Genomic DNA, 25,236 nt, shown 5'->3' with positions numbered 1-25,236 from the left:
AGTTTTGTTAAAAAGTGGAAAAGTCCTAGGGATATTAATTCCTATAGGCCTATTAGCCTACTCAATTCAGACTACAACATTTTAATGAAAATATGGGCATAGCGTTTTACTCCTTGGCACAAGAAGTGATTCACAGGGACCAGACAGGGTTCATCGCAGGGAGGCTAATGTCTGCAAATACAGGATTTTTAGTACAGGCTCTTGACTTTTTTAAAGTAATCAAACCCCAGCTCTTGCTATGATGGTAGATGCAGAAAAAGTGTTTGCTTTGGTTCATTGGGACGCTCTTATTTATGGTTTGGGCAGGTATCAAGGGGCACAGGCTCAGATTTTTATCAACTCTAACCTAGCTGGGCTAGTCAACGTCAACCGGGGAACTTGGCAAGGGTGTCCTCTTTCCCCCCTGCTTTTAACTTTTTTTATTGAACCCCTTGCCACCAAAATCCAAAACAATATGGCAATTAAAGCACCAATATTACAAATGACAAAACTAAAGTTGTTTGTGGATGATATCATCCGCTATCTTAGCCCGAAAAAACAGAATATAGAGCTAGCATTAGCGGGATTTGTACAATTTGAACTTATTGGAGGGTATGAAATTAATCAAGCAAGACTGAAATTTTAATTATTAATACTACGTGTGATTTTCTCCTCGAAAATTTAAAGTGACAAGCCCTTGATCCCAATCCTATTCGATAGTTAGGGATATATGTTACTAATAAATACTGGGAACTTTATAAACTGAACTATGAAGCTATGTGGAACAAAATTCAAAAATTGTTAAAATAATGGTCATTGTTACCTCTCACATTGATAGGCTGTGTGGCCCTTATAAAGAGATGTCCATTCTACCTTTACTTGTCTTTCTTTTTTTAAATATCCCTATAAAAATTAAACCGATCTATTTTAAGGAGTAAGAAACAATGTTTAGAAAGTTTGTTTGGAGTAAGAAGTCACAGAGGGTAAAACTCTTGGTGCTTCCACTTGATATTAGTAAGGGTGGGCTAGCACTTCCACAAGTCCGTATTTATTATGAAGCTGCCATTTTAGATCTCACAGCCTGTTTACTCCACCCTAAGGGATCCGTTGATAATTTCTTTTTGGATAAGATGGTGCAAGAGGCTGGTTCGCAGATCCCGGCATTTTTAAAAATAGCCAAACTTTCCAAACAAACTAGGTATAAGACCTTGCAGGTATACTCGTGTAGACTCAGACCTTTTATTCAAAGCAAGCTGGCTCCGCATGGTTTAATTACTTAGAACTATCAGAATGCAAACACTTGGGCCTCCAAATACAGACCAGCCACCTAAAGTCCTGGAACACTTGTGGTTATAAGAGCTGGGGCATTTTTTACTACGAGATCGAATGATTACCTGGCAAAAGGTCGTAGCTAGGAGTAGAGACCGGAGCAAGCTTATTTTCTTTGAGTATATACAGATTTCACATCTACTGAGAAAGCACAGCATCCCATCCAGCTCAGGACCAAATTTTCTCGTAACTGCCCTATTAGGAGCAAAGCTCAGAGGGGTGGGAAACTGGTAATGTCTTTTACGCTTCCAAGGAGAATCAATGGTGGCCAATACATATTTAGTAAAAATTACTCGGGAGACACAATGTGTGTTCTCTATTCGTGATTGGCAGGTCATGTCACAATTAGGCAGTAAGGCCTTAAGAGCGGCTAATTTTAAAAGAATGGCCTGTCTGTCTCGCTGGATGGCTTACTATATCCCCAAAGCTCTTCATAGAATAGCACTTGAGAATAGATCTTTTCGTTGCCAGATGGCGAGGGAGGCTGGTTACATATTTTCTTTACTTGCCCAAGGATAGGGCAATTTTGGGAAAAGATTTTTTTGGCTTTAAGTCGAGGAGTTCAGAAAAGACTGTTTCCTGACGCAGAGGGAGCACTTTTTGGTATCACTAGCCTGAGACAAAACCTCGCAATGTAAAGAGGGGAGAAGACATTTATAGCAATTGCCTCCCTTGTAGCACGCTCTTTGATACTTCAGAAATGGAGGTCCTCAAAAATAACTACCTATTCGGAATGGCTAAATAAAATGATATGCACAAGGAAATTTAAAGAAGCATACGCGAAGAGAGTGGGAGCAACTAAAAGATTTACTGCTGCATGGAAATATTTGGAGAGGTTAGAGATTCTTCTGGAAAAAATAGGGTCATAATGCATATAGAAGTTTTCCATAGAATGAAAGGGGGACAAAATCCATCACATTATTGTTTTTCTTAATATAATTATGGTTAGAGAGTACTTTATTAAATTAGCATGACTTTATCTTAGTGAGTCTGCATTATCGATTAGCCGTTGGCATCATGCTCAGAGACAAATATAGCCACATTGCACTTTATGCACTTTATGGGAAATCTATGCTAATTTTGATTGTAATGATGTATAGCTGCAAAATAATGTATGGTGCACTTTATATATGTTTGCACTATTTAAACTTGATATACATACAGGGAAAGATGGGCTGGACGGCAATGAGAAGATTTTATCAGGAGAAATCGCACCTTATCACTGCACTTCATTATTGCTAGGGTTACTAAGCACTGCAATTTATAATACTGGAAAGGTTGCACTTTAGTAAAGAGAATTTCTCCTAAGTATTAAATGTGCCTTGGCTGTTGATGCTAGCATCCGGGCTAGTAGTACTGTACTTGTAATTTTTTTTGTGTTTTTTGGCCTGTTTATGTGAAGGTTATTGACGAGTACCATATTTGGAGGGAAAGTCACCATACTGCACCTCATGGGAACAACTTGTGTTGTCAGGGTCTAAATAATTATTGCTGTTTGAACCTCACAGGAGCAGAATGATGCTAGATCCCAATACCCTTCTCAGAACCAACCCTGCTAGGTCTTTTAGTATTCCATTGCAGGTAAGTTCTAAGGGGGGAAAAGGGGTTGGGACAGAGAAGAGGCTGCTCCAATATTCTGCCTGTTCAGCTACGTCTTCTTCTTCTTCTGAAAGGACTGCAACATTAACATGTAAAAACCTGGAATTTACTGTGCCTTTTAACTTACTGATATTTCTTTGGTGTATATATAACTTATCGTACCAGAAAGTTTACTGAAGCTTACTTCTCTTCTACTTCTCATGTATTGTTTGCTTGGTTGTATGAGAAGTCTTCACTCAAATCTCTTTTCTTTTCGTTCACAGGTACAATCTGCACTTCATCCTGCTATTCCTTAATGGAAGAAAGATAAGGTAAGTATTAATTTCTGTATTCCTAATTTAGGTATTATTTGGTTTTCTCTTTCTCTCCATTAACTCACTGTTAAGAGACTGGAGTGGGCTTTGAACTGGGGTTTCTGAAGTAGGATGACTGGTTTTCTGTCTTTAATTAGTTTTTAAACAATTCTTCAGAACTTAGGTTAAATGTTAAAAGGAAGTATTCCTTTTATTCAGGCCTTCAGTTTTAATGTTTGCTGGAAGCACAATTTATTCTGCCCCGGTTTTAATGTTTGCTGAAGAGTTAATGTATTCTGGCCGTAGAACATTACTGGAGTTCTTAACTGGGCCTTCACTTATTTATCTTCAAACCTAACAGTGGCATGAGAAAGTAATATGCGGGTCTTTTGACTCTAACTTTCACCTTTTAATTAATTCTCTGTAGAGTGAACAGCCAGGCTTTTGACCCTGACTTTCACCTTTTAATTAATTCTCTGAAGAGTGAACAAGTTTCAGTCAAAGAAGACACAGTGTGTTGAAAGGTCACATCCGGGTCTGGCAGATTCTGGAACAGGGGTCTGGCCGATTCTGGAACAGCTAAATAAGGAAAGCAATTACTGAAAGGTAGTTCCAGTTTTTCCAAGGAAGGAAAATATATCCTGACTTTGTTTCCTTATTAAATAGAAATTTACCTCTGACACGATAACCTTTTCTCACAGAATGTTTTATTTTAGCTAAATAGTTTAACACTAACCTGATTAGTGAGGGAATGCAGTTCTGGCAAAGCTAACCCCGATTTTATCGCAACTACCCTAACTGACTTCCACAACCCTGGGGAAAACAGGTGCTCTTCCAATTATTTCTTCAGTGAAGTGCGCAGTGGAATGTTGAAGCACACTTCACCAGGTGTTCTGAAGCCTAAAATACTAGACTGCTAACAACAGTGTGCTGTTGTAGTATGTGCATGTTGGCAGCCATCTTGGAGTTCCATCGGTGCCAACAAGCACTCCAGCTTGAGGGATGAACTGACCTTTGATAATTTAGTAGGGGGGAGATGGTAGCCAGCGTTGCGTTAAAAGGAGGAAACCTCCCGTGGGTCCTGACATGTGTATAGGAGTCCATGTCAGTTGTATATTGTGATGTATATTTGTTAAACTTGGCATAATGCATTTTGTTTTTATGTGTCATGTTTGCTGCAATGTACAGTTATCAAATTGAGCATAATAATTTCAATGTTGTATCCATGATCTATATATTTATGTCTCTGCTTGTAAAAATTAAAAACGAATAAATAATATATATAAATATTTTCTCAGCATTTCCAACTTTTAAAGCGATCTGTTGATGAAATTCAAGCAACAATCACATTGGCAAACAGAAAAACACACAAGGTCCCCAGAGACATTTTCTCTGCATTCTTTACACAGCTCTAGTGTAGGAGATGCACTATAAATTTACCCAACGGGGTAACACTTTCTAATAAGCTGCTGGAACATACTTCAGTTGGGTAGAACTGTTGTACAAAATGCAGAAATACACTGGGGAGGATTCATTTTGGCATAATGTTCATGTCACAGAAATTAAAGCTCAACAGGTTACAGTTAGGAAATAACATTTAAAAAACTGTTGACATTCAGTGAATAAACAAAAGTTACAGGGACATTAGAGTTAGGAAATAGAACATAAAAAACCTTAGAAATTCACTGGAAAAAACCCAAAGGTTACAGGGATGTTATTGTGAGAAGTTGGTTTTTGCTTCCTCGCGCGCTCAATTTTCATTCTCGCATGCGCTGTAATGTCTTACCATGATTCTGCGTTCGCCAACTTGCTTTTCTGTCCGTTCGCGTGCGCCACGAGATTTGGAATATGGCTGCCCAAGAGTGTGCAAACGCGAACACGTCATTCGGGCGCGCGAGCTGACTTTCCGGCGGCTGTCTTGGTAAGATCGCGATCCCGAACATGCAAAAACTACAATCTGGCAAATATCTCTCGAGCTTCATAAAACCTTCTCTAAAATGATCATTTTGCTCAGAAAAACTCCTCAGATTGTGATTTTGCTGTAGTCTTTTGTGTAAGGAGTCCTTTAATTTTTTTTTCTCTTTTTTTCAAGAGGAAGGGAGTGCCCCTGAGTCTCCAACTTCCTGTTCCTATCCAGCAGGCTCCTCCCAGTGCTTTGTCCATGTGCTGTTCACTTTCATTTGGATTTGGAGCTGGAAGGATCACTTTTTGTGACTGTCTGCTGCAACATACCATTGGATTGGATTTATTTGAGGACTTTTTGATTTGAGATTTAATTTACTACAAGTAAGTTGGAGAATTGGTGTGTTTGTTTCATTGGGGCTTGAATGTACCTACATTTTTCAGGGATTTTCATTGTTTTTAAAAATTATTGTTGTGGGTGGCCTGTACTTTCAATAGGGGCCTAGTTGTTTTTCTCTGCAATTTCAGCCAGTAGGCTACCCTTGGGTCCATGTTTCGTGGTGTCTGTTGAATTTCAACATCATGTAGGGCATGGATGGCATAAGATTGAAATGCTAAATGTGGCTGTGGTGTATTTCATTGTTTGTGTGTGTGTGTGTTTGTGTGTGAAATACCTTTGTTAGATGTGTGTGCTTGATGTGTAACGTCTTTCCAATCCTTTTGTAGCCCTGTTGATTTTCATTTTTGTATTAAAGCTGTGTTGTTTAGCAGGCCTCCTTTGTCCGGTCATATATAGGCCTGCTTCAGTTCATTGTTTTCCATGGCCTGTTGTGACTGTGAGTGGCCATGTGGCTTGTGGCAATTTTGTGGTGGTAGTTTAGTAGTGTGTGCTTCGTTTTCCTTAAAGGCCTGCATTTCTTTTCTTTGTTCCCCTTGGCTTATGCTTGTTGTTGTTGTGTCCTGGCCATGTGTGTGGCGGCCATTTTGTGAAGGCAGGCATTGTGCTTTTGCCATAGGCTTACATTGTCTGTCTTCCATTTCTTGTTGTTGCGGGTGTGTAGTGGCCATGTTGTGGTGCCATCCAAGCAGTGTGCTTGCTTTTGCCATTCTGTTCCAAGCTTGTGGCCTAGTCTGCCAGTATGCCCAGAGGTAGTCATCCTCAAATCTTTGGTGCATTATTTACATTTACAGTTTGTGATGTCTGTTGAATTTTTTACACCATGGATGGCTTTGGATTAAATTGCAAATGGTGTTTTTTGGGGTGGAATAGCAGTTTTTGGGTGTGTGTTAAATAAATAGGGCTTTTTAGCCAGTAGGTAACCCTAGGGATTCAGCTCACATACGTTCGGTAACTCTGCACTGCGCGACAACGCGGACGGACTTACAGTTTTTGTCATTTTCGCGCTCTCAATATGTGTGCTCGCGCACGCGATAAAGTCTTTTTGTACAGTTCGCGATCCCGAACACTCAGCATTTGCAATCTGGCAAACAATATCTCGCGAGCAACATAAATCCTTCTTGAAAACACTGATTTTGTGCATTTTGCTAAAAAAACTCCTCAGGTTGTCATTCTGCTGTAGTTTTGGAGCACGGAGTCACTTTTATTTTAAAAAAAATATTTTTAGGAGAGGAAGTAAGTCCCACAGAGACTACAACTTCCTGTTCATGTCCTTTGTAATCACTTTTTTGTTATTATTGTGGTGGGTGGCCTGAGCATGTGTGGCGGACAGTTTGTGGAGGCAGGCATTGTGCTTTTGCAATAGGCCTGCATTGTCTGTCTTGTATTCCTGACCTTTTCTTGTTTTTGTGAGTGGCCTGGCCATGTGGTGGTGGCCATTTTGTGGTACCAGCCACTGTGCTTTTTCCATAGGCCTCCAAGCTTGTAGCCTAGTCGTACAGTAGGCCCAGGAGTACTACTCATCAATCATCACAGGTGCATGTAATTTAAACAACTGTTTTTGTGTTGTGCGTTAAATTTCAAAATCATGTATGGCTTTGGATTGAATTGTAAAATGTGGGTTTTACTTTTTTTCGGGGGTACATTTCACTTTTTGGGTGTTGTAAATAAATGCCTTTAGTGTTTATGTGTTTATGTTTGTTGTTGTTGCTCCCTGATGCTGCATCCATCCCATAAGATGCACACATTTTTATTTAGGGCAAACAGGCTACACTACATTTATGTTTTTGTTCTTTGCTATTCTTCTTCCTGAGTGTACACAGTACAAGTACACCAGGAGCCCTGGCCTTGTCAGTTTCATAAATGGCTATACTGTTGTTGTTCACTGACTTCATAAAATTTAATAATTGTGACCACCCACCAGACACTAAGAAGTTATATTGTATTATTGATCTTTTGACTGGTGTTCTTCTGGCTTTTTTGCTTTTAGGTGCACAAAAGACAGAGGATGTGTGTCATCATCATCGACCGTTGTGGTGCCAGACCGACGTCCTGCTGCTGTACACGACGTGACGTGTGAGTGACCTGACCAGGCATCTCTGCAACTTGTGCAACTGAGTGCTGTTTTGACATCTGAAGAAGATGCCCCCAAAGAAAGCAGGTAGCAGGTCCTCCGGTACCAAGAAAGTTGCCATGGAGAAGAAGGAACAGAAGAAGAAGGAAGTGTCACTTAAGTCTGGTGTGCCTCCCAAAACCTTTTTTGGGACACCAAAAATGACGCTTGCAGCAGTGGTGTCGGGGGGCCAAGCTGGGGTCAGCACCTCCACTTCAGTGGGCCCAACCCACCAACCCAGGCCCAAGCAGATGAGTGTGGAAGAGGTAGCCAGCCTTATGGTGGAAAGCAGTGATGCTGAGCCTGAACTAAACTTATCGCTGTCTCAAAGTAGTACACAATCTACGCAGGAGGGAACACAGCAGATAAGTGGTCAACAGCCGCAACCACCGCCCGCAATAGTAGCTGTAGTTCCTCCTGAAGTAGGGGCAGTTCAGGAAATTGAGCCTCATGCAGAGGAAGAAGAGGAAGCCACTCCTTCAGAAGTTTCATTGGCTTCCAAATCCCCAGCAAGGAAAAGGAGGGTTAGTAGATCAAGTTCTACACCAAGCCCCCCTTCTGATCTAGATGCCACTTGGAAGCCACAAACTGAGTCTGAGAGGGAAACACGTCACAAGAGCAGGCATGGGAAAAGGAAGGTTCCAGAAAGCCTTACACTTATGGAGGTTGATGTAGAACAGCAGGATGATGATGATGATGAAGATGAGCCAGTCATCACGAACATCACTCCTGGGCCTGAGGAGATGGAGACCAACATTTTTACACTATCCAAAATGGCTGCGAAGGATGTAGCACGCATACCTCCAACACAGGTAACACCAACACGACCTCCAGCTTCCATATTTAGATTAGCAAAGGGCCGGCAGCGTCCTACATCCAGCACAAGCACCACCTCAGCAGAAGTAGGTAGTGGTACTGCACAGAGTTAAATTCAACACACACCCTCCAGTTCATCCGGCATTGGAAGTGGCACCTCCAGCAGGAGACAAAAGTTAAGCTCCCCAGTGTGGGACTTCTTTACGGTTAGCAGAAAGGAGGAGAACATTGCTATATGCTCCGTTTGTCGTCATACCTCTGTTAGTCGTGGTAAGCTTGGTACAAACTATGGTACCAGAGGCCCAATGACCCATCTGAAAAAACACCACGCAATCCAGTGGCAGGAGCACCTTAGTTGCATAAAAACTGGAACCATTGCTGTTGGGCATAAACGAGTAGAAAGTCCGCTCACGGTGGAACAGGAAGAAGAGGGAGACATTCTCTGTGGTAGTGGTACACAAAGTAGCCCTGTCCCCAACACTGCAGTGGTAATGCCCACATCCTCAGCCACATCTCATTGGCACAAGAGTTAAGAGTCAGCCTGAGACACCGAGGAGTACTGCTTGCCAAAAAAGTGCGACGTTGAGCACAGGAAGGAATACCATGCAGCCTACCATTCGTAGCATGATTACTAGGCCGGAGGGGCAGTACGAACGCAATCACCCAATAGCACGTTTGTACAATGCGAAGCTGGCTAAAATGTTAGCACTGGACCTTCTCCCTTTTTCTTTTGTTGAAGGGGTGTGTTTTCTTGAATTTGTGAGCACCATCTGCCCAAAATAGAAAGTTCCCAGCCGCTACTATTTCGCAAGAGTTGCTGTTCCAGCACTACATCACGACGTGCTGGAATTGCTTGCAAAAGCCTTAAAACAGAGTGCTGTTCAGAGCATACACCTAACAACAGACATGTGGACCAGTTGCCAAGCCACTGATTACATGTGCATCACTGCACACTTTGTCTATTTTTCGGGTGTTAAAGATAAGATATCTGACGGTGTTGTTGACACTGCTGAGATTTTTAAAGACACTCGCAAACATGCAACTGTAGCCATGTTTGCTATGAAGAAATCTCATACTGCTGCAAACATTTTGGATGAATTTAACAGCAAGGTGTTTGAGTGGCTGCGACCAAGAGGGCTTACCATTGGTTTTGTTGCCACAGACAATGGCAGTAATGTAGTTAGGGCCATGAAAGATGGTGGCTATTTCAGGGTTCCGTGTTTGGCACACTGCATTAACATTGTTGTTCAAGACTTTCTGAAAAATGAAAGCAAAGTCAGCAGCTTACTGACCACCTGCAGAAGAATATGCACACATTTCAACCATTCTTTTAAAGCCCAGAAGCAGCTGAGGGTCATTCAACGTGAGCATAAAATGCCAGTCAAAGCACTCATCCAGGAGGTGCCAACACGTTGGAACTCAACGTATTACATGCTTGAGCGTCTGTTTGAGCAGTACATACCACTTAATGCTTATGTCATGAAAAGGTCAGGAGATCCTACTGTGAAAGGCATGACCTTTGAGATGGCCCAATGGGAATTAGTCAAATGCCTGACAGAGATGCTACTTCCTTTTGAGGTCTTCACATGTGAAGTGAGCAGGGAGGACTGTACCATGGGCCACACTATCCCATTGTTGTACATGCTAGAGCAAGAGCTGAAGGAGGTGTCAGAAATGTACGCAGGTGTGGATGACAAAGTAGACGCATATTATTTGGCAGACACCTTAGTCGCTCGCTTATCTGACAATACAAGGATTCAAAATAACATTGTGTCACATCCACATTACATTACTCCCTCAATTTTGGATCCACGTTACAAATGATTGCTGCACAGTAATGAAGTAATTACTTTTTCAGAAGTGGATGTTGCCAAGTACAAACATTGATAGCTGAGGAAGCCACTGACTTTGAAAATGAACGGATCTTAATTAGAGGCCCACCACCCCAGGGCAGAAAAAGTACTGCAGGGCACCCAGAGTCAAGTTCAACTTCAGAGGCCGAGAGCAGTGCGTTTGCCTCCCAGCAGTCAACAACACTGCCAGCAATAACATCAACAGCACCAACAGGATCATCAGCCACATTTAAAAAAACGGCAGGTGATTGGTTTCTACGGAAAGGGTTTTTGTACGTCCATGACTGATGCAAAGGCAAAAGAGGCCAAGCAAATCGGAGCACCCCTGAACATTGAGCGGATGGTTCAGGCCTATCTAGATGACATAACAGAGGTCTTCATGGAGCAAAGCCCATTGGTGTATTGGTATGGGAAAAGAAGCCAATGGCCAGTGCTCAGCAGGCTGGCGATAAAGTATGTGGCTTGCACTTTTGCAAGTGACTCTTCAGAGCGCATTTGCAGTGCTGCTAGTGCCATTGTTACTGTGAAAAGTACCAGTCTCTCGCCCAAAAGCGTGGAGAGGTTAACCATGATCAAAATGAATCAACACTTTATGCCACCTGAGTACAAAATACGTGAATCACAGCAGGAAGAGGAGAGCGACTTCGATGACATAAGTAGTGGTTTGTTAGACGTACTTCTGTCCGAACCACCAGAGTTTGCGGACAAGCTCCTCTTCCCTGACAACTAGGCTTTCAAATTGTTCTCCCTTCCTTTATTTGTGTGTGACTGTGTATCTGTTTTTCTGGTTCAAAATCTAATCACAACAAATCCATCAACAGTCTCCTCTTTTTATTTCCCTATTGGAGTTGTACGTCTGTGCATAAATGTCCACTCCTCAGGGTCCTGCTCAATCTTTCTTACTCTCCCTAAATACATTTCAAGCAAGCCAGGCATTGGATGAGATGGAGAATAGTACAATACATGTTGCCTCTAACAGTCCCTCCATAAGAAGTGAAACGTGACTCCAGCTATATTCTGTTTTGTTTCCAAGCCGAAAGAAACTCATCAATGACTGTCAGAAGGCTAGGCAGGCATCAGATCTGACAGCCAAAGCGAACAGCAAGACAGGTAATGAGTGATTATTGTGAATGATGGCATGCATTGCATTGGATGCTTGCTGACTACGAATGAATGTGCATGAAGTAGAACTTTTCTAGTTTATCGACAAAGTAAAAGTGACTCAGGTCAGGTGACAGTTAATGTTTCCTTGTAGTTTAATAACCACATTGTACTCCTACCACTGCAGGTGCCGGTCAATATCCGTTGCAATTTTGTAATTTGGAATATATTATGAGCTTAATCAGTCACTACAGACTGAGTTGGTGTTTGAGAACACGTACCACACGGTCATCATCATGATGCTGCTGAGCATACTATCTTTGCACACAGTCAGTCAGTTGGATCGGAGATAATTGATGGAATAACTGTGTTTCATGGACTGACTTAAAAGGTAAACAGTTTGAACAAGAACCACAGCAGACCTAGGCTAGATGTCCGTGTAGTGGTGTGGACTGGAGTAGAGTGTAGTGGTATGAGGGACAGTGGCACATTGATTTAGTCACTTCATTTGGAAAATGCTAGGTTGCTGAAGTGCATATGACATTTGTCTGACTCTGTCAAAATGTAAGTAAGGGGTAGGGTGCCTGGCCTGTGCCGCGGTTCTCCTGTTCTGTTGTTGTTGTAGCTTAATGCTGTAGAGTAGACACTATGTATCCTATCCAAGCTGCCTCAGTCTGAAAGTGTTCTATCCAGAGTCTTGTCTTCTCTTCTTGCACTCCACTGTAATTGAGTTTATTGTTTTAAATGCAGTAATTTTTCAATACCCCGTTTGTGTTTCCATCTACACTTACAGGCCGACCTTTAACCTGTGCTATAGTGGGAGAAACAACTCACACTTACCTTACCAATCCGCATCAGGCAGGCAGTGGTACCCAAGATTGATGTGCGGAGTGTCCATGGAAGGGAGGACCAAGAGGAATGACGAGAATGATGCAACTCCACATTTGGACCAGGATAATACAGTAACTTTAGTATCATTCATCATTCGTCTTTAAATTTATTTGATTCCTTTTTTCTCTTCAATCATTACGACTGTGTGTTGTGGTTTGTTTGGTAATTGATCCCTACAACTATTTTTTCATTTCCTTTGCTAGCTTCAAAAATAAAAGTAAGCCTGGTACAGAATGTAATTTGGTTTGGTCTGAGCTCTGAGAGCGGCAGACAGGCAAGGCAAATTTCATATTAATAATTTCTTACCTGTACTGTCTCATTGGGTAGTAGTAGTTAGCAAGTACAACTCATTATCATTAACCATCAAGTTTTCTTCCTCAGCATGCATGCATTTCCTTTTTCTCACTTTATACTTTGATTTCTTTGATAATGGATCATGGTGGTCTTACAAGATTGTGTTTTACTTTTGTTGTGTCCATGCACACTGTCTGTTTTTCTTTCTCAAACCTTTCCCAAAACTCCACTTCCCATCCATTCATCAATCCCTAACCCTCTTCCCCCAGGCTGTGTGATTTATATTGAGGTGTGATGTGACTACATTAAATGTACACCAACAATTGATCACACGCTTGCTGGGGCAGATGTGGTGAAAGCAACACGAATTGAATTTCAACTAAGGCAGGGCAAGGATCTTCTTCTGCTTGCCCACCCATGCTGTAGTTTACTTTGTTCTACTACTCCTCCCACAGTCTCTCAGTCAAGTGACTGTCTCTTTCTTTTTTCAAATGCTATTGCCAGTGTCTACTACTACCACCACAATAATGGCATCTTCGCCGTTCATTTGGGAAACCAACCATGCAGCCATCAGTGTGCCGAACTTCATCATCAAGCGTTACAACAAACAAATGATGGACGGAATGCTGACAATGCAGACATTCTCCCCAGTCAAGAGATCTGGGTTAAATCCATCGTTCTTTTGCCCACTACGCCACCCCAGTTCAGACATGGCCATATGCAAATCAGTCTTGACCCTGTGCCTCATGGGAACAGTCCAGCCCGAACTGCCAGGCCATGTCTTCCCTGGACCGGAATCAAGCATCCTAGGACCGGTTTCTGGCTATCAGCCGTCATCAGCCAGGATAGCTTGACTCCAGTGGCGTAGTGAGCACGGGTCCCACGTCTGGGAATACCCATCCCACTTAGGGCGAAAAGCGTTACAACAAACAAATGATGGACGGAATGCTGACAATGCAGACATTCTCCCCCAGTCAAGAGATCTGGGTTAAATCCATCGTTCTTTTGCCCACTACGCCACCCCAGTTCAGACATGGCCATATGCAAATCAGTCTTGACCCTGTGCCTCATGGGAACAGTCCAGCCCGAACTGCCAGGCCATGTCTTCCCTGGACCGGAATCAAGCATCCTAGGACCGGTTTCTGGCTATCAGCCGTCATCAGCCAGGATAGCTTGACTCCAGTGGCGTAGTGAGCACGGGTCCCACGTCTGGGAATACCCATCCCACTTAGGGCGAAAAGCGTTACAACAAAAAAATGATGGACGGAATGCTGACAATGCAGACATTCTCCCCCAGTCAAGAGATCTGGGTTAAATCCATCGTTCTTTTGCCCACTACGCCACCCCAGTTCAGACATGGCCATATGCAAATCAGTCTTGACCCTGTGCCTCATGGGAACAGTCCAGCCCGAACTGCCAGGCCATGTCTTCCCTGGACCGGAATCAAGCATCCTAGGACCGGTTTCTGGCTATCAGCCGTCATCAGCCAGGATAGCTTGACTCCAGTGGCGTAGTGAGCACGGGTCCCACGTCTGGGAATACCCATCCCACTTAGGGCGAAAAGCGTTACAACAAACAAATGATGGACGGAATGCTGACAATGCAGACATTCTCCCCCAGTCAAGAGATCTGGGTTAAATCCATCGTTCTTTTGCCCACTACGCCACCCCAGTTCAGACATGGCCATATGCAAATCAGTCTTGACCCTGTGCCTCATGGGAACAGTCCAGCCCGAACTGCCAGGCCATGTCTTCCCTGGACCGGAATCAAGCATCCTAGGACCGGTTTCTGGCTATCAGCCGTCATCAGCCAGGATAGCTTGACTCCAGTGGCGTAGTGAGCACGGGTCCCACGTCTGGGAATACCCATCCCACTTAGGGCGAAAAGCGTTACAACAAAAAAATGATGGACGGAATGCTGACAATGCAGACATTCTCCCCCAGTCAAGAGATCTGGGTTAAATCCATCGTTCTTTTGCCCACTACGCCACCCCAGTTCAGACATGGCCATATGCAAATCAGTCTTGACCCTGTGCCTCATGGGAACAGTCCAGCCCGAACTGCCAGGCCATGTCTTCCCTGGACCGGAATCAAGCATCCTAGGACCGGTTTCTGGCTATCAGCCGTCATCAGCCAGGATAGCTTGACTCCAGTGGCGTAGTGAGCACGGGTCCCACGTCTGGGAATACCCATCCCACTTAGGGCGAAAAGCGTTACAACAAACAAATGATGGACGGAATGCTGACAATGCAGACATTCTCCCCCAGTCAAGAGATCTGGGTTAAATCCATCGTTCTTTTGCCCACTACGCCACCCCAGTTCAGACATGGCCATATGCAAATCAGTCTTGACCCTGTGCCTCATGGGAACAGTCCAGCCCGAACTGCCAGGCCATGTCTTCCCTGGACCGGAATCAAGCATCCTAGGACCGGTTTCTGGCTATCAGCCGTCATCAGCCAGGATAGCTTGACTCCAGTTGCGTAGTGAGCACGGGTCCCACATCTGGGAATACCCATCCCACTTAGGGCGAAAAGCGTTACAACAAACAAATGATGGACGGAATGCTGACAATGCAGACATTCTCCCCCAGTCAAGAGATCTGGGTTAAATCCATCGTTCTTTTGCCCACTACGCCACTCCAGTTCAGACATGGCCATATGCAAATCAGTCTTGACCCTGTGCCTCATGGGAACATTCCAGCCCGAACTGCCAGGCCATGTCTTCCCTGGACCGGAATCAAGCATCCTAGGACCGGTTTCTGGCTATCAGCCGTCATCAGCCAGGATAGCTTGACTCCAGTGGCGTAGTGCGCACGGGTCTCACGTCTGGGAATACCCATCCCACTTAGGGCGAAAAGCGTTACAACAAACAAATAATGGACGGAATGCTGACAATGCAGACATTCTCCCCCAGTCAAGAGATCTGGGTTAAATCCATCGTTCTTTTGCCCACTACGCCACCCCAGTTCAGACATGGCCATATGCAAATCAGTCTTGACCCTGTGCCTCATGGGAACAGTCCAGCCCGATCTGCCAGGCCATGTCTTCCCTGGACCGGAATCAAGCATCCTAGGACCGGTTTCTGGCTATCAGCCGTCATCAGCCAGGATAGCTTGACTCCAGTGGCATAGTGAGCACGGGTCCCACGTCTGGGAATACCCATCCCACTTAGGGCGAAAAGCGTTACAACAGACAAATGATGGACGGAATGCTGACAATGCAGACATTCTCCCCCAGTCAAGAGATCTGGGCTAAATCCATCGTTCTTTTGCCCACTACGCCACCCCAGTTCAGACATGGCCATATGCAAATCAGTCTTGACCCTGTGCCTCATGGGAACAGTCCAGCCCGAACTGCCAGGCCATGTCTTCCCTGGACCGGAATCAAGCATCCTAGGACCGGTTTCTGGCTATCAGCCGTCATCAGCCAGGATAGCTTGACTCCAGTGGCGTAGTGAGCACGGGTCCGACGTCTGGGAATACCCATCCCACTTAGGGCGAAAAGCGTTACAACAAACAAATGATGGACGGAATGCTGACAATGCAGACATTCTCCCCCAGTCAAGAGATCTGGGTTAAATCCATTGTTCTTTTGCCCACTACGCCACCCCAGTTCAGACATGGCCATATGCAAATCAGTCTTGACCCTGTGCCTCATGGGAACAGTCCAGCCCGAACTGCCAGGCCATGTCTTCCCTGGACCGGAATCAAGCATCCTAGACCGGTTTCTGGCTATCAGCCGTCATCAGCCAGGATAGCTTGACTCCAGTGGCGTAGTGAGCACGGGTCCCACGTCTGGGAATACCCATCCCACTTAGGGCGAAAAGCGTTACAACAAACAAATGATGGACGGAATGCTGACAATGCAGACATTCTCCCCCAGTCAAGAGATCTGGGTTAAATCCATCGTTCTTTTGCCCACTACGCCACCCCAGTTCAGACATGGCCATATGCAAATCAGTCTTGACCCTGTGCCTCATGGGAACAGTCCAGCCCGAACTGCCAGGCCATGTCTTCCCTGTGATTCATCATCAATCACAGGTAAGATATGTTTGGTGGGAGGTATGGACTAGGAGGAGAGACTGACAGTACTATTATGACAATTAAAAACAACTCAGTGAGGGGTACTGCATCTATCGGTTTGTGTGTTACAAAATCGGCAGATCTTTTAAATCAAACACTGGCTGTGGGCATGCAGCAGCACGGAAACAAAGTAACAAACCATGTAACTTAGATTGAATTCGGAAAACAGTAACCCACCACAAAACATTAACATCGTAAAAGTAAATAGTATAAAATGTAATATCCCCTAACAAAAATAAACTATCCCACTCTGACCTAACCCACCCTCCTCCCTAACCCCAACCAATATCCACAACGAAACAAAAGTCCAAGTCCCAATGTTCGAATGAATCCCCAATGCCCAAAAGCCACCCACCAACAAAAGGAATTAAAAAAGGGGCAAATGACAAGGTCCTATATAGTCGGCGGGCGTTCAGGTGTTTGTCCACCAGGATTTTTACACACTCCTCTAGGTTCTCCTCTAAGCGGGCCATCCGGCGGACCAGCTGGCGGCGAAATGCCCTACAGTTACATGCAGGGTGGGGGTCAGCAGTGGTTGAGATGGAGGCGTGGTGAGGGCGGCTGCCGGACCACGGCGTCGTGAAACTGGAGGCAGGGCCTGACTGGGGCCTGGGGCATTGGAGGAGGCTGCAGCTGCAGCCGCCTCCTCCTCCTCCTCCTCTGCCTGAGCCACCAGCCGGCGATATTCTTCGCAAATGGCCTCCAGTTTACAGCACCGGGCCCTGGCAGCCAACTCCTTCCTAGATGGTTTTGGTGTTGATGTGGAAGGAGTATCTATATTAAGAAAGGAAAAGAACATGATGTAGCCAATACTCTTAGCAAAACAGAAACACTAAAATCATTCAACACATAGTGTCACAGTATCACTAGCAAGCACAGTTCATAACATTTGTGATTTGGTGGTAAGTATCTCTACTCCTACTTCCTTGTACTCTAACATTTGTGGGAGTTTCCGACATTATAATCATACTATGTACTCCGGTACACCAGTCGTGTTGTTCTTATCTCTAGTTTAGCGCAATTACATAACCTTGTTGTAGCCGGCATGCCAGCTCAGTTAGCTAAGCTTGCACCCAAGAGAAACAGATATGAGCCACATGATGCAGACTCATATTAGTTTTATTTACTACTACTGTCTGCAGGTGGGGAAGCTCATATTTTTGTATGACGCCTTACGGCCGGTGGCCCTGGCCATACTCTGTTACATGAGGGCAAATGAACAATTTCACTTACACCCTGCCCTGGCTACTACAAAAAGGCTGATTATTTATCTGATCCAATGATCATTGCTTATATATTCATATTATAGATGGTAATACGACATCAGGTCAGTAGCGGTCGGTGGTGTGAGTGCTGCCGGGCGGTGACGTGGGAAGGTGCAGGGTGGGGATAGTAAACTATATATTAAGGACAATCACAGGTAATTAAACAATACATTAAAAAAAAAGAAATTGTTGCACGCACTGCATCGCATTCGGCGGTGCAGTGCGCACAATGAAAATAATTGTATTATTTTTATGTTGAATACCTGTATTTGGCCGTAATACATAGTTTACTTGCAAGTGCCACCCACCCTGCCCCTCCCCATGTCACCGCCCACCAGCACTCACACCACCTACCGCTACTGCAGAGGGTACTTTGCTTTTATTGATTGTGTAAAACTAATTGACCAATCAATAGCTCTAGCCACTGTGTCCTGTCCTTTGGGTTGTCCTCTTCTAGTCTTCTCAATGTTGAGGCTTTGACAATTACCACAAACAAAATGCCCAACCAGATATTTGACTAGTATTTTGGATCGGATAGTACATGATTCTACTATTGTTGTAGTGATTCTGCAGTGCCACATACAGAACTATGCACAACAAAATAGGATGTTGGTGATGGGAGGTTGGACCTTACTGATCACACCTCAATCCGAAGAACACACGATCCTCTGACCGACTAGCTATAGTTTCTCACATTAGGGTCCCACTCCCGACCCCCCCACGAAGAAGATACACAATGTTGATGATGACTGAGACAGACAACCCAGAACATAACACCATTTTGCTCACTCACGTGTGTAAGTCCACCCCACCACACCAAATACCATTGAGTCTATGTGTAAGTTCAAAAGGTTTATTTGAAACAAGTAACAACTAACACGCTCTGTACGTGGTTATATGAAATTTAATTTACTACAGCCATCATCAATAAGCCAGCAAAAAGCATAAGATTAAAACCATAAACATTTAGAAGTGCATGACAACAAGAACAAGAGACAAGAGACAAGATCTTTTGAATTCTGGAAGACCCCTCACCGTAGAAATACTGGTTACATCATGCATCATAAGCTCGGTAAATCTCTGGTTTGTAGAATGGAATCTTCCGCCGATTGTATGAGATAAATGCTGCGCATTAGCCGTTAGATATTATACTGGTGAATGCAAGCATTTTGCAGTCATGTCAAAAAGTGTAACATGTATGTGATGGCTAAGCAATACGGACTAACCAAACTCAATAACAAAGTGGCTTGTTTTTCGACCTCTTCACTTGTACGCAACAGTCATGTGGCCTCAAAGGCGTCTACTGCACACGTCAATAAGCTGCCAGGTATAACTAAATATGCGCCAAAAGAGTAGTAGTCGACATGATGAATCTAAAAGAGTTACACATGGCTCAGGCTAACTTTCAAAAGAGTAGAGTAGGACTAGATGACCCTAGGAACCATATCACTACTAGTGTCTGTCTACTGACTGTACTACTCTAGTGCTGATGTATGTTGTATTAACTTTTTTTCAATGTTCCAAGTGAACAATAATAAAATAGGGGGAGGTTTCCAGGCATCTAAAAATGTGTGATGTTTTTTCTAGGCACACTACCAACCACCAGTGCCAGCGGGGCCAGCGGCGATGCGGCCATTCCAGAGGGGGCAGGAGAACTGACGGCACCTGCAGAAGCGACAGGGGGGGAGCCAGCAGCAGTGGCCAGCAGTAGTAAGTTATATTCATTAGTTCTTGACATTACTACTAGATGGAAGTGTGTTCACTACTTCACTGTCCTGTGTGACTTATTAAGTTGTAGTGAACATTATACAACGGTTGAAGAAGACACCCTTTACTTAGCATTAGCAGCGTGAGTTGAGTAACCAATGGCATCTTCTATTTGACTCCAAAATCAGCTGTGAAGGTTTTATGGAGAAGACAAACTCAGATCAGATGACTTTGATGGATGTGTTGAACAAAGAGGGAAAGAAGGGTGGAAGGACGGGGAAGATAAATAATATGACTGACTGGCAGAGAAGGATATGTTGGAAGCATGCATAGGTGGCTGATAGTAATCAGATCAGATGCATGGGTTGTTGAAGGATGGGTGGAAGGTGAAAGAGAATGCCTGCCTGGGTGGGCGACACAGTATGGGTGGATAGTACTAGAAGGAAGGAGGAAGGAAGGAGTGGAAGCATGGGTGGTTGTTGGTCAAACCAACTAAGGTTTGTAATGAGATATATAAAAAAGAAGGATAAACGTTTACTTTAATGGATGTATGCCTGGATGTACTATCATTAATAGACAGCATAGGTGGAAAGTGTCACTGGAGAGTCTTACTTTGAAGAAAATGTAAAAGAAAGTGCACCACAGTAGCAAAGCGGAGGGGAATATAGGTAGTATTTTCAGAATACAGTTGACTCGCAGTAGTTTGCAAGCACGTCATATATATATATATATATTATCTACTGGTGGTCGCCAGTAGATAGTTATAGTGAGGACCGTGTTTCCATAGGAAATCTCAAAATATTATTTTGAATTACTTTGGCGCCGGTTGACGAATCCTCGCGAAATTTTCAAAACAAATGGGGCGCTCCGCTCAGCTCCTACCCTGAAAGTCATGCAATTACCCAGGCCTTAGATAATGGACTGCTTCAAATATCTGTCTAGTATGCATGCAGGTCTCTAAGCACCTACACACTTGTCTTTCACACCTTCAATTTCCCAGTCAGTATTCATACGGTTTCCGCAAATCAATCAATCAATCAGGGGAACTTGTAAGGCGCGCTACTTACCCGTGAGGGTCTCAAGGCGCTGGGGGTGGAGGGGAGGGTGCCGCTACTGCTCGAAGAGCCAGGTCTTGAGGAGTCTTCTGAAGGCGAGTAGGTCTTGGGTCTGTCGTAGGTGGGTTGGGAGGGTGTTCCAGGTTTTGGCGGCGAGGTAAGAGAAGGCTCTGCCTCCGGCGGTTGTTCGTTGGATACGGGGACGTCTGCGAGGGTGAGGTTGGCGGAGCGGAGCTGGCGGGTGGGGGTGTAGAAGCTGAGTCTGCTGTTCAGGTAGGCTGGTCTGGCGTTGTGGAGTGCTTTGTATACGTGGGTGAGGAGCTTGAAGGTGATCCTCTTGTCGATGGGGAGCCAGTGCAGGTCTCTCAGGAGGGGGGTGATGTGGCTGTGGCAGGGGGCGTTGACGATCAGTCGGGCGGAGGCGTTTTGGATGCGTTGTAGCCGCTGTTGGTGCTTGGCTGGGATTCCTGTGTAGAGTGCGTTGCCGTAGTCCAGTCTGCTGCTGACGAGGGCCTGTGTCACTGTTCTTCTCGTTTCGAACGGGATCCATTTGTAGATCTGGCGGAGCATGCGTAGGGTGTTGTAGCAGGAGGAGGAGACGACGTTGACTTGCTTGGACATGGAGAGGGAGGAGTCGAGGATGAATCCTAGGTTGCGTGTGTGGTCGGTTGGTGTCAGTGCTGTCCCCAGAGCGGTCGGCCACCAGGAGTCGTCCCAGGCTGAGGGGGTGGGTCCGAGGATGAGGACCTCCATCTTGTCCGAGTTCAGTTTCAGGCGGCTGCTCCTCATCCAGTCGGTGATGGCCTTAATGCCCTCTTGAATGTTGGTTTTGGCAGTGTGAGGGTCCTTGGTGAGGGAGAGGATGAGCTGGGTGTCGTCAGCGTAGGAGATGATGTTGAGGTTGTGGTGGCGGGCCATTTGTGCGAGGGGGGCCATGTAGATGTTGAACAGTGTTGGGCTGAGGGATGAGCCCTGGGGGACTCCGCAGATGATGTCGGTGGCTTCTGACCGGAAAGGTGGGAGGCGGACGCTCTGGGTTCTGCCGGAGAGGAAGGACGTGGTCCAGTCAAGGGCCTTCTCTTGGATTCCGGCTTCTTGGAGGCGTGTCTTTAGGATGCGGTGGCAGACCGTGTCGAATGCGGCTGACAGGTCCAGGAGCATGAGAGCTGATGTTTCACCGGTGTCCAGTTGGTGTCTGATGTCATCTGAGGCGGCGATAAGGGCTGTCTCGGTGCTGTGGTTTCGTCTGAATCCGGATTGGGACAGGTCCAGGATGTTGTTGTCTTCGAGGTGGCGGGTCAGTTGAATGTTGATGATTTTCTCAATGACCTTTGCCGGGAACTGGAGCAGGGAGATGGGTCGGAAGTTCTTGAGGTCCTTGGGGTCCGCCTTGGGCTTTTTGAGGAGGGCGTTGATTTCGGCGTGCTTCCAGCTTTCCAGAAATGTTGCTTTTTCGAAGGAGATGTTGATGACCTTCCGTAGTTGGGGTGAAATGGCCGCGTCTGCTTTATTGAATACGTGGTGTGGGCATGGGTCTGACGGAGATCCTGAGTGGATGGAGTTCATGATCTTGCGTATCTCGTCGTCGTTGGTGTTGGCCCAGGAGGTCAGGTGGTTGGCGCTGTTGGTGATCGCGGGGGGTGGAGTCGTGCATCGTTGGTGCGGTCGTGGAGTTGAAGCTGTCGTAGATGTCAGTGATCTTGCGGTGGAAGAATATGGCCAGTGAGTCACACAGTTCTTGTGAGGGCGGGATGTCGTTGGCGCTTGTGTCGGGCTTGGAGAGTTCTTTCACGATGCGGAAGAGCTCTTTGCTATCGTGTGCGTTGTTATCCAGGCGGTCTTTGAAGGAGGATCTCTTGGCTAGTCTGATGAGGTGGTGATGTCTGCGGGTGGCGTCCTTGTGGGCTGCGTGGTTTTCTGGCGTTCGTTTGTGGAGCCATTTCTTCTCCAGCTTACGGCAGGTGCATTTGGAGGTCAGGAGCTCATCAGTGAAAGAGGTGGCTCTCCTGCTGGCTTGGCTGTTGGATGATCTCTTGAGTGGGGCAAGGGTGTTGGCGCAGTCGTCGATCCACTGTCTGAGGTTGCGGGCTGTGGCGTCAGGGCAGGTGGGGTTGATAGGTGGGTTCTGGGCAAGGGTGGTGGTTAGCTGGTCTTCGGTGACTTTGTTCCAGCAGCGGCGTGGCAGCTGTTGGGTGCGATGGTGCGTGGTTGGTTTTTTGAAGGTGAAGTGGATGCAGCAGTGGTCGGTCCAGTGGGGTTCGGAGGTGTGGTCGAAGGTGACGTGGGTGCTTGTGGAGGAGACGGCATCCAGCGTGTGGCCTGCGGCGTGGGTGGGTGCGGTGACGAGTTGTCTGAGACCGATTTTGGCGAGGTTTTCGATCAGAGTGGTGGAGTTGGCATCGTTGTTGTTCTCGAGGTGGAAATTCAGGTCCCCGAGGTGGATGTAATCCTTGGAGGCGAGTGCGTGGGTGCTGGCGAGGTTGGCGATGGAGTTGCTGAACTGAGCCCGGGTCCGGGGGTCTGTAGATGAGTGTTCCTCTGAGGGTGGTGTTGGGGTCGGTGTGGATCCAGAAGTGCAGGTGTTCGGCGGTGTTGAGGGTGTCATCTGCATGGGTGGTGACCTTGAGGGTGGACTTGTAGACAATGGCTATTCCTCCTCCGATTCTGTTGGTGCGGTCCCTGTGGGTGATCTTGTAGCTGTCCGGGATGGCTATGGCGATGTCGGGTGCTGAAGAGTCGTTCCACCAGGTCTCGGTGAGGAAGGCCACGTCTGGGGCGAAGGTGTCGAGCAGGTCCCAGATCTCGACGGCGTGTTTGCGTGCGGAGCGGGTGTTGAGTAGAATGCAGCGGAGGTGGTTGGGTCCAGTTCTTGGAGGTTTGGTGGGTCTTTTGCAGGTGTAGCTGCAGGTGTGGCAGGAGAAGGGTCCGTGGGTCCGTTTCGGGGCGGCCTGGAAGCAGGTGTTGTGTCGGCCAGTGTTGAGTGCATGGAGGGAGTCGGCGTCGTATCTGAGTCTAGAGTCGCGGCGAGCGTGGGGTCCAGGGGTTCTGGCGCTGGGCGTGGCCAGGCGCGGACGGGCGCGGATGGGCTTGCCTTTGGCACGCCGGAGGCGCGGCCGCTGCGCGGCCTCCATAAGAGGGACTGAGGGAGGGAGGGGCAGCTGGGAGGCGGGAGCGGGGTGGCGAATGGGATGTTCGGGGGGTAGGGCCACAGGGGAGCAGCGGCGGGAAACCAGGTAACAAGGGAAGGGGGCGGGAACCAAGGCAGCGAGGGGAAGGGGAGCAGTAAAAAACAAGCGGGAATCGGCGATCAGGGAGTGGGAACCAGGCAATCAGGCAGCGGGCGAAACCAGAGCGGCACTCAGGGGGGCAGCGCAGTGGCTGGGGAGCGACCTAGCAGAGCATGGTATGCTGTCCTCACCGCTGCGCGGCCTCCATAAGAGGGTCTGAGGGAGGGAGGGGCAGCTGGGATGCGGGAGCGGGGTGGCGAATGGGATGTTTGGGGGCGGGGCCGCAGGGGAGCGGCGGGAAACCAGACAACAAGGGAAGGGGGGCGGGAACCAAGGCAGTGAGGGGGTGGGGAGCGGTAAAAATGAGCGGGAATCGGCGATCAGGGAGTGGGAAACAGGCAATCAGGCAGCGGGCGAAACCAGAGCAGCACTCAGGGGGGCAGCGCAGTGGCTGGGGAGTGACCTAGCAGGGCAAGGTACGCAAACACCCTGTTACTCCCCTTACACTTCTCCAGTGACCCATTCAGTACCATGTACTAATCCATTTACTGCGATAAAACCCAAACAGTTATAAATTCACTGAGGCACTCTCCTTGTACTTCTCTAATGATTCAGTCAGTACCCAGGTACTTATGTAGTGAACTCGGTTTTAGCACATGGACTACTTCAAATGACTATCCATTATGCATGCAGGCCTCTAACCACCTATAGAATTATCTTTCACACCTTCATTTGCCCAGTCAGTATCTATATACTCCAATAAACACCCTGTCACTCCCTTTGCACACCTCCAGTGACTCATTCAGCAGCATGTCCTAATCTAATCACTGCGCCAAAACCCAAAAACGTGAAATATGTATCCAGGCACTCTCCTTGCAGTACTCTAATGACTCAGTCAGTACCCAGGTACTCATGCAGTGACCCATGCCTTAGCCCATGGACTGCTTCAAATCTCTGTCCAGTATGCATGCAGGCCTCTAGTCACCTACACATTTGTCTCTTTGCTTTTTCAATTAACTAGTCAGTATCTAGAAACTCCAGTATACACTCTTTCAGCCCACTTCCACACCTCTACTGACTCATCTGCCGCTATGAAATAATCTATTCACTGCACCAAAACACAAAAACTTAAAAAGATTAACCCAGGCACTCTCCTTGCAGTAGTGTAATGATTCAGTCAGTACCCAGGTAATCATGCAGTGTCTGAGGTTTTAGCTCATGGACTGTTTAAACGTCTATCCACTTTGCATGCAGGCATCTAGTCACCTACACACTTGTCTTTGACTTCTTTAATTAACTAGTCTGCATCTATATACTTCAATGAACACCCTGTCA

Source organism: Triturus cristatus, chromosome 3_2 (assembly GCF_964204655.1).
Source record: "Triturus cristatus chromosome 3_2, aTriCri1.1, whole genome shotgun sequence".
In the NCBI taxonomy this organism is placed as follows: Eukaryota; Metazoa; Chordata; class Amphibia; order Caudata; family Salamandridae; genus Triturus; species Triturus cristatus.
The sequence above is the reverse complement of the archived record's forward strand: the minus strand, read 5'-3'. Positions refer to the sequence as shown.